This window comes from Mus caroli, unplaced genomic scaffold (genome assembly GCF_978045245.1).
Source record: "Mus caroli unplaced genomic scaffold, Mus_caroli_1 scaffold_31, whole genome shotgun sequence".
Taxonomy (NCBI): Eukaryota; Metazoa; Chordata; class Mammalia; order Rodentia; family Muridae; genus Mus; species Mus caroli.
Genome location: NW_028227286.1, coordinates 1,125,987 through 1,135,503, shown reverse-complemented (window position 1 = coordinate 1,135,503; position 9,517 = coordinate 1,125,987).

Sequence of the window (9,517 nt, the reverse complement as noted above, 5' to 3'; positions counted from 1 at the left end):
AACCCTTTCTAAAAAAACTAAAAGAACAAAACAAAACAAAAAGCAAAAAAAAAAAAAAAAGGAAGGTCAGAGCGAGAAAGAAGTTAAAAAGAAAGTAACAGTGACAGAAAAGAAAGGAAGAAACAAAGAGAGAGAGAGAGAAAAGAAAGAAAGGAAGTAAGGAAGAAAAAGAAAAAGGAAGGAAGGAAGGAGGAAGGAAGGAAAAAGAAAGAAAAGAAAGAACGAAAGAGAGAGAAAGAATGAAAGAAAGAAAGAGAGGAAGAAAGAAAGTAAGTAAGAAACAAAGAAACAAAGAAACAAAGGAAAAAAAGAAAGAAATTTTAAAATTACAGTATTTTATCAACAGTTTTGACTTCTTTTTATTTATTTTTTTTTTAGAATAGTAGGGATTTTTTAAAATGTTTCTTAGTTTTTTTAGAAGAGTGTTTTAGAGTTTTTTTGTTGTTTTGTTTATTTTGTTTTGTTCTGTTTTGTTTTTGTTTATTTGTTTTTGTCTTTTTAGGTTTTCAGGGTTTTAGTGTATGTCTAGGATTTTTTGTTTTCTTTTTTTTTATTAGGTATTTTCCTCATTTACATTTCCAATGCTAACCCAAAAGTCCCCTATTCGCTACCCCCCACTCACCTACCCCCCACTCCCAATTCATGGCCCTGGCTTTCCCTGGTACTGGGGCAAATAAAGTTTGCAAGAACAATGGGGCTCTCTTTCCAGTGATGGCCAACTAGGCCATCTTTTGATACATATGCAGCTAGAGTAAGAGCTCCGGGGAACTGGTTAGTTCATAATGTTGTTCCACCTATAGGGTTGCAGATCCCTTTAGCTCCTTTCCTATTTTCTCTAGCTCCTCCATTTGGGGCTCTGTGATCCATCCAATAGCTGACTCTGAGCATCCACTTCTGTGTTTGCTAGGCCCCAGTGTAGTCTCACTAGAGACAGCTATATCAAGGTCCTGTCAGCAAAATCTTGCTAGTGTATGCAATGGTGTCAGCATTTGGAGGCTGAGTATGGGATGGATCCCTGGATATGGCAGTCACTAAATGGTCCATCCTTTTGTCTCAGCTCCATACTTTGTCTCTGTAACTCCTTTCATGGATGTTTTGTTCCCAATTCTAAGAAGGGCCAAAGTATCCACAATTTGGTCTTCGTTCTTCTTGAGTTTCATGTGTTCTGCAAATTGTATCTTATATCTATGGTATTCTAAGTTTCTGGGCTAATATCCACTTATCAGTGAGTACATATCATTTGAGTTCTTTTGTGATTGGGTTACCTCACTCAGGATAATTTCCTCCAGGTCCAAACCTTTTGCCTAGGAATTTCATAAATTCATTCATTTTAATAGCTGTGTAGTACTCCATTGTGTAAATGTATCACATTTTTGGTATCCATTCCTCTATTGAGCAGCATCTGGGTTCGTTCCAGGTTCTGGCTATTATAAATAAGGCTGCTATAAACATAGTGGAGCATATTTCTTTCTTACTAGTTGGAACACCTTCTGGATATATGCCCAGGAGAGGTATTGCAGTATCCTCTGGTAGTACCATGTCCAATTTTCTAAAAACCGCCAGACTGATTTCCAGAGTGATTGTACAAGCTTGCAATTCCAAAACAATGGAGGAGTGTTCCTCTTTCTCCACATCCTTGCCAGCATCTGCTGTCACCTGAATTTTTGATCTCAGCCATTTTGACTGGTGTGAGATGGACTGTCGGGGTTGTTTTGATTTGCTTTTCCCTGATCATTAAGGATGCTGAACATTTTTTCAGGTGCTTCTCAGCCATTCGGTATTCCTCAGGTGATAATTCTTTGTTTAGCTCTGATCCCCATTTTTTAATGAGCTTATTTGACTTTAGTGTTGTGAAAAAATTGCCCAACTGCAGTTTCCTGCCAGGAATCAACTATTCACAAACTGATTGTATGCGGGTCTAATCTATGCATAAAGACAAACATAGCTAGATAACTCTGTCTAAGTTTTGTATGAAGTATTAGCACAATTATAGGATGATTACTCTTGTAATAATCTTAATTAACAATATATGGGTGAGTAGAAAATCTTAAATTTGCAATCAAACTGCAAGCTGCAGTCAATGGAACACTGGCAGTTTTAACCATAATTTTCAAGTCTCTTTTGCAACATTAGGATAATATCTACAAACTTGGAAAAACAAAACCCACGTTTAAAACAATTTATCATCTTTAAAATCAATAATATTAGAAGCATTACTATCATATTACTAAGTTTGGCTGCCAATTAATACCTATGAATATATGTAAGCTTTACTGCTTTAATAAAGAGCCATTGATTTAAACCTTATCTTAAATTTTAGTTTTTAGAATAGAAACCACATTCATTAATATTTAAACTAGAAATATCTTTAGAGACCCTGTCTCTTGGCCTTCCTTATGTCACATGTTAGAAGAACTCTGAAGTTGAGTTATGAAATTTAAGACTATCTTTAGCAATGTAACAATTATTAATCTTAACCAACAACTTTTGAGCTGATTGTGAAAACACACAGAACACATTTCCAATAAAAAAGCACCAAATGAAGCAGTTATATTTAGACCAATCAGAGAATATTGATTTTTGTAGCTACAATCATAGAATAAAGAGCACTATATAATTTGTCAAATTCATTAATCACGAACCATTTATCAGCTTTTTTACCCTGAAACTAAGAGATTGTAGACTCGCCCTTTTTTTCTAAAACGAACAGTTTTCCAGCAGGGACCCTCCTGCCATATGACTAATTCCTGGTTGAGGCACGTGGCAGCTCTTGGCTTTACAGATAAAATTTTTTATACCATTATTATTATCCAACATAAAATATAGAACATTCATTCATACAGACTGGACACAAACATACATGAATTGAACCTGAGAACAGATTGGTGCACCAGACATTAGACAACACACAAAAGGGGCCAGAGTACTTTTGTTATAAGGCCCAGAGAGAACAAATCATGGCACTCCTGAAATTAACTGTGCTTTTTAGGACATTTTCCTCCCTCCTCATGATGCAGTTTTTTTATTTTTTATTTATTTATTTATTTTTTTGACTGTGGCTTATTCACCTGAACATTAATTCCCTTTTTAATAAATCCTTTCTTTTCTAATGCCTAAAAATTTAGCTTCTGGGAGCTATGTCTAATTGCCTAACAGTTCCTAGTCCCTGATAAACTTCACTGCTGAAACTAAGTAAATTAGCATTTGGGTTAATGCTGTTTCAACTTAGCCCATACCAACCTTCTCCGGTATAAATTTCCTTTAATTATTTTCTTCTTTTATGGATATCCAAACCAGCAGTGCTTCTTCCAAATGTCCTCTGCCGTTTCTCAGTCCTGTGTTGGTTTGCCAAATGTTGTCTCCACCCACATGACCATATGTGTGGGTTCTAGGCTGGAAACGCACCTTAAAAACCTGGAAGAGAAGAAGGGCTAGAGAGTATGAGATAAAAATGGACCTAAGACAGTCATCCTGATGAAAGCTCAATTTTACTATTCTGCACGCAGTTATGGAGCAGGGGAAGTGGGCCCAATTCCTGCCAAATAATAATCTTGGGGTCCAGTAGCAGGGTGACCACGTGACGGCTTTGGAAGAGCTAATCAGCAAGCTCCAGCAGTGGGCTAGGCAGAATAATTGAGCAGCACACTCCACCACTGAGCATGCAGGTTTCAGGCTTGGGGACGGGAGACTACAGTTGTTGTTTTGTACTTGATTTTTTTCTAAAAAAACATTAAAGGTTTTATATTTGTGATTTGATCATTTGGGTTTGCCAGGCAAAGTTGGTCCAGGACTTTAATCCCAGCTATTCTGAGACAAAGGTACGTGCTTTTTTTTTTTTTTTTTTTTTTAAAGTAGAATTCAGGAAGGTCTCCACAGGTCTCCACAGGGAGGTAGAAGACAGCCATTGATACACAGAGAAACGCAGTCTCCAAAACTCAAAGACAGAGAGACAGAGAGAGACAGAGAGAGATAGAGAGAGAGAGGTGAGAGAGAGGAAAGGAGGGAGGGAGGGACAAAGAGAGTGAGAGAGAGAGAGAGAAAGAGAGAGAGAGAGAGAGAGAGAGAGAGAGAGAGAGAGAGAGAGAGAGAGGAGAGAGAGAGAGAAATAAACAAAAAACCAAAAAAAGAAAGAAGAAAGAAAGTAAGGAGGGAGGAAGGGAGGGAGGAAATGAGGTAGGGATGTAGGGAGGGAGAGAGGGAAGGAAGAAAGAAAGAAAGAAAGAAAGAAAGAAAGAAAGAAAGAAAGAAAGAAAGAAAGAAAGGAAGGGAAAAAGAGAAAGAGACAGATAAAAACATAGTTAAAAAGACACAATTCATAAAATATACAAAATTAATTAAAAATTAATGAACAAACAAACAAACAAATGTTTTAGGGATTTTTTGTCTTCATGTGTATTCTTTTTAGATTTCTATGTTATTTTAAAAAAATTGTTGGGTTCTTAGAAAAGCGATTTAGAGTTTCTTTTTTTTCAGGCTTCTATTGTATTTTTAATTTTTTTTTCTTTTTATTGAGTTTAGTGTATTTAAATGTTTGAGTTTTAATTTAAGCTCTAATTGACTTCAGCCTTTTCCAGGGTGATCAGATGAAATGCATGGGATTATTTCAAAATATTTATATCTGTTGAGAAATTGAGAGAAAGTAATAAAAAAGGAACAAATAAACAAAAAAAAGAAAAAAGAAAGACAGAGAGAGTGAGAGAGTGTGATAGGAAGGAAGGAAGGAAGGAAAAAATGAAGTGAGGAAGGAAGGGAGAGTGAGGAAAAGATAGAAAAATAGGAAAAAACAAATAAAGACAAGAAATAAAGAAAGAGGGAGACAGAGAGATAAAGTAAGGAAGGAAGAAGTAAAGGGAAACAAAGATAAAGAAAGAAAGAAAGAAAGAAAGAAAGAAAGAAAGAAAAAAAACAAAGAAAGGAAGGAAGATAGAAAAAAGGAAGAAAGATAGAAAGACAGAATGTATAAAATAAATAATTATAAATAAATAAATAAATGAATGAATAAATGAATGAATGAATGAATAAATAAATAAATAAATAAATAAATAAATAAATAAATAAATAAATAAATAAATAAATATTTCGGGTTCTTGTGTATTCTTTTCTGATTTCTAGGGTATTTCAAAGTTTTGTAGAGTCTTTAGTGATTTAGAGTTTCTTGGATTTCAAGCTTGTAGTGTACTTGTATTGTTTTTTATTATTATCTTTTAATGTTGTTAGTGCATTTTAGTGTTTCAGTTTAAATGAATACTTTAACTTTTTTACCATTTTAGTATATTTATTATGGTTTTGTTGTTGTTCTAATTCTTGTTGTAATTATTGTTGTTTCTTTTTTTCCAAAAATATTAGGGTTTTATAATTGTGTTTTCATTGTTTTGGTTTTGCCAGTCAGTGTTGACCATGCCTTTAATTCCAGCTCTTGAGAGGCAGATGTAAGTGATTTTTTTTTTTTTTTATTTAGAGTTCAGCATGATATCTACAGGAATCTGGAGGACAGTAAGAGATACACAGAAAATCCCAATCTAAAAAACTAAAAAATAAATAAATAAATCAATAATTAAACAGAGGAAGGGAGAGAAAGGAGAGAGACAGAGAGAGAGAGAGAGAAAGTAATACACACACACACACACACACACACACACACAGAGAAACAAACAAAAAAAAAAACCAAGGAATGAAAAAGAAAAAAGAAAGAGAGGGAGAGAGAAAGGAAGGTAGGATGGTAGGAAGGAAGGAAGGAAAGAATGAAGGAACGAAGGAAGGAACAAAGGAAGGAAGAAAGGATGGAAGAGAGAGAGAAAGAAAGAAAGAAAGAAAAAAGAAAGAGAGAAAGAGAGAGAGAGAGGAAGGGATAAAGATAGTAAGATTCAGAAATAGAAACTTAGGGAGAAAGAGATAATTTAAAAAATATACAAAATTTATTTAAAATAAATAAATGAATGAATGAATAAACAAACAAATAAATAAACAAATAAATAAGTAAATAAATAAGCAATCATTTTAGGGATATTTCAGCTTCATGTGTATTCATTTTAGATTCTTATGGTATTTTAAAAGAATTTGTAGAATTTTTAGAAAAGTGATTTAGAGTTTCTTCATTTTCAAGCTTCTATTGCATTTTTAGTGTTTTCTATATTTTTTTAAAAAATGATTTTATTGTATTTAAGTGTTTGATGTTTAATTTAAGCTTTAATTGACTTCAGCCTTGTCCTGGTGATCAGATAGGATGCATGCGATCATTTAGTTATATTTATATCTGTTGAGAGATTTAGAGAAAGTAATACAGAAAGAAACAAAGAAATAAAGAAATGAATGAAAGAGGAAGAGAGTGAGAGGGAGTGAGAGGAAGGAAGGAAAGAAGGAAGGAAGGAAGGATTGGAGCAATGATGAAGGAAGAAAGAAAGAAGGAAGGAATGAGAGGAGAGTGAGAAAATGATAGAAAGAAAAAACAAAGACAAAATATAAAGAGAGACAGAGAGATAAATTTAGGATGGAAGGAGGAAAGGGAAACAAAGAAATAAATAAATAAAGATAGAGAGAAAAAGAAAGAAAGAAAGAAAGAAAGAAAGAAAGAAAGAAAGAAAGAAAGAGGAAAGAAAGGACGGAAGAAAGATAGAAAGAAAAGAAGAAAGATAGAAAGACAGAATGTATAAAATAAATAAGCAATTATAAATAAATAAATAATTAAATAGATAGATAAATAAATATATAAATAAATGAATAAATAAATAAATAAATAAATATTTTAGGCATATTTCGGATTCTTGTGTACTCTTTTCTGATTTCTAGGGTATTTCAAAATCTTGTAGAGTCTTTAGTGATTTAGAGTTTCTTGGATTTCAAGCTTGTTGTGTACTTTTATTGTTTTTCATTATTATTTTTTAATTATGTTAGTGTATTTTAGTGTTTCAGTTTTAATGCATACTTTAATTAACTTTTTTTTTACCATTTTAGTATATTTATTATAGTTTTGTTGTTCTAATTCTTGTTTTAATTTTTTTTGTTTTTTTTTCCAAAAATATTAGGGTTTTATATTTGTGTTTTTAATGTTTTGGTTTTGCCAGTCAGTGTTGACCATGCCTTTAATTCCAGCTATTGAGAGGCAGATGTAAGTGATTTTTTTTTTTTTTTATTTAGAGTTCAGCATGATCTCTACAGGAATCTGGAGGACAGTAAGAGATACACAGAAAATCCCAATCTAAAAACTCAAAAAAAAAAATAAAATAAACAGAGGAAGTGAGAGAGAGGAGAGATTTTTTAGTTGGCAGCTAGCTTGGTCTTCAGAATAAATTCCAGAACAGTGAGGGATACACAGAGAAACCCACTCTCCAAGAAATTACAAATAGACCAATGAGAGAAACAGAGGAAGAGAGAGAGAGAGAGAGAAAGAGAGAGACAGAGACAGACAGAGAGAGAGAGAGACAGACAGACAGAGAGACAGACAGAAAGACAGAAAAACTTACAGACAGACAGATAGATACAGAGACAGACAGAGAGAGAGAGAGAGAGAGAGAGAGAGAGAGAGAGAGAGAGAGAGAGAGAGAAATAAAGGGGGAGAGGAAGGAAGAATGAAAAAGAGAGAGCGAGAGCGAGGAAGAGAGAGAAGGAGGGATGAAGGGGTGAGGGATGAAGGAAGGATCAAAGGAAATAAGGAATGAAGGAAAGAATAAAGAAAAAAGGAAGAAAAAAAGAATTGTGATACAGGGTCATTTTTGGTCTCATGTGCACTTTTTTTTATTTTTAGAGGTTTTATTTAAGATTTTGAAGTGTTTTTAAAGGATGTTTCAGAGAGTTTTTTTTGTTTTCAGAATTTTAGTGTATTTTTCATATATTTTTTTTAATTTTTAGTGTTTTGTAATTTTCAGGTTTCATTTAGACTTCAAGGATTTATTCATTTTTATATTTCATTGTTTTCTTTATGTTCTTTTTTGTGGGTGTATTCTTGAATATTTATTTAAAAATTGAGGGTTTTTATTTTAGTGGTGCATAATTTTAGAGTTGGCAGGCAATGGCTGCCCCTTTCATAAAAATGCTAGCCCTAAGGTGAACTGGTAGTGGATCTTTTATTTGGAGGCTATCCTGATCTTGAGATTGATCTCCCAGAAAGCCAGGGATAAACAGAGAAACACAGTTTATAAAAATTAAAAAAATATAGAAAATAAAAGGGAGAGAGAGAGAGAGAGAGACAGAGAGACAGAGAGAAATAGAGACAGAGATACAGAGACAGAGACAGAGACAGAGTGAAAAGATAAATAGATAGATACATAGAGAGAGAGAGAGAAGGAAAAGGAAAAAAAAAGGAAGGACGGAAGGAAGGAAGGAAGGAAGGAAGGAAGGAAGGAAGGAAGGAAGGAAGGAAGGAAGGAAGGAAGAAAAAGAAAGAAAGAAAGAAAGAAAGAAAAAAGAAAGAAAGAAAGAAAGAAAGAAAGATAAAGAAAGGATAGTTCTTTAAGTTCTTTAACTTCATTTGATTTCCCGGATTTTTAGAAGAGTGCTTTTGAGGGTTTTTTGTTTGTTTTCAGATGTCCAGTGTCTTTTTTTGTTGTTTTTTTTTTTTTTTTTTTTTAGTTTTTTAAACAATTTTACTGTGTTTTAAGTTTTGGGGGTATTATTTTCCCTTCAGTAATTTATTTTTTATTTATTATTTTTTTTATTTTAATTCACATTGGGATTGTGTGTGTGTATGTGTGTTATTGAATATTTATTTAAAATTTGTGGGATTTAACTTTGGTTTTTCATGGTTTTAACGTTGCCAGGCAATGAGGGTCATTGTCTATAAAACCTAGCCCTAGGGATGAACAACTAAGGAATTTTTAAGATGGAGGCTAGTTTATTGCATGGAGTGACACCCAGGATGGCAAGGAAAGACAGAGAAAGTCATTTTCCAAAATTCAAAAAGAAAGAAAAAGAGAAAGGGGGGGGGGCGGAAGGAAGGAAGGAAGGAAGAAGAAGGAAAGAAAGAAGGTAGGAAGAAAGGAAGAAATTAAGAAAGGAAGATAGCAAGAAAGCAAGAAAGGAAGAAAGGAAGAAAAGAAGAAAGAAAGAGAGAGATAGAAAGAAAGAAAAAACGAATAAATAAATAAATACATAAATACATAAATACATAAACAAATAAACAAATAACTTTTTGGACATTTTGGACATTTTTGTCTAAGTGTGTTTTTTTGGTTTTGTTTAAATCAAATTTCTATATGTTTGCTGAACATCGAAATAGAAGACATCCTTGATCATTTATGTTTGAAGACCCATGTGAAGTATCCTTAATGATTAGGTAAGATTAGGTGTAATTTATCTGAAGGCCAAACCAAATGAAATGATGTTTTGATGCTTTTATGAGAATACAAAAATCCATGTCTCAAACAAAAATTTATAGATTTTGTCAGTTGCATTTAATGTGTTAGTGTTATGAACTATAACATGGCAAAGGAATACCTTTGGTGGGCTTATGCAAGTGTTGCCCTTGAGAAATTACACCATGCAACAGACCTACTATAAAGGGATTTATTGGGAGACGGTAGAG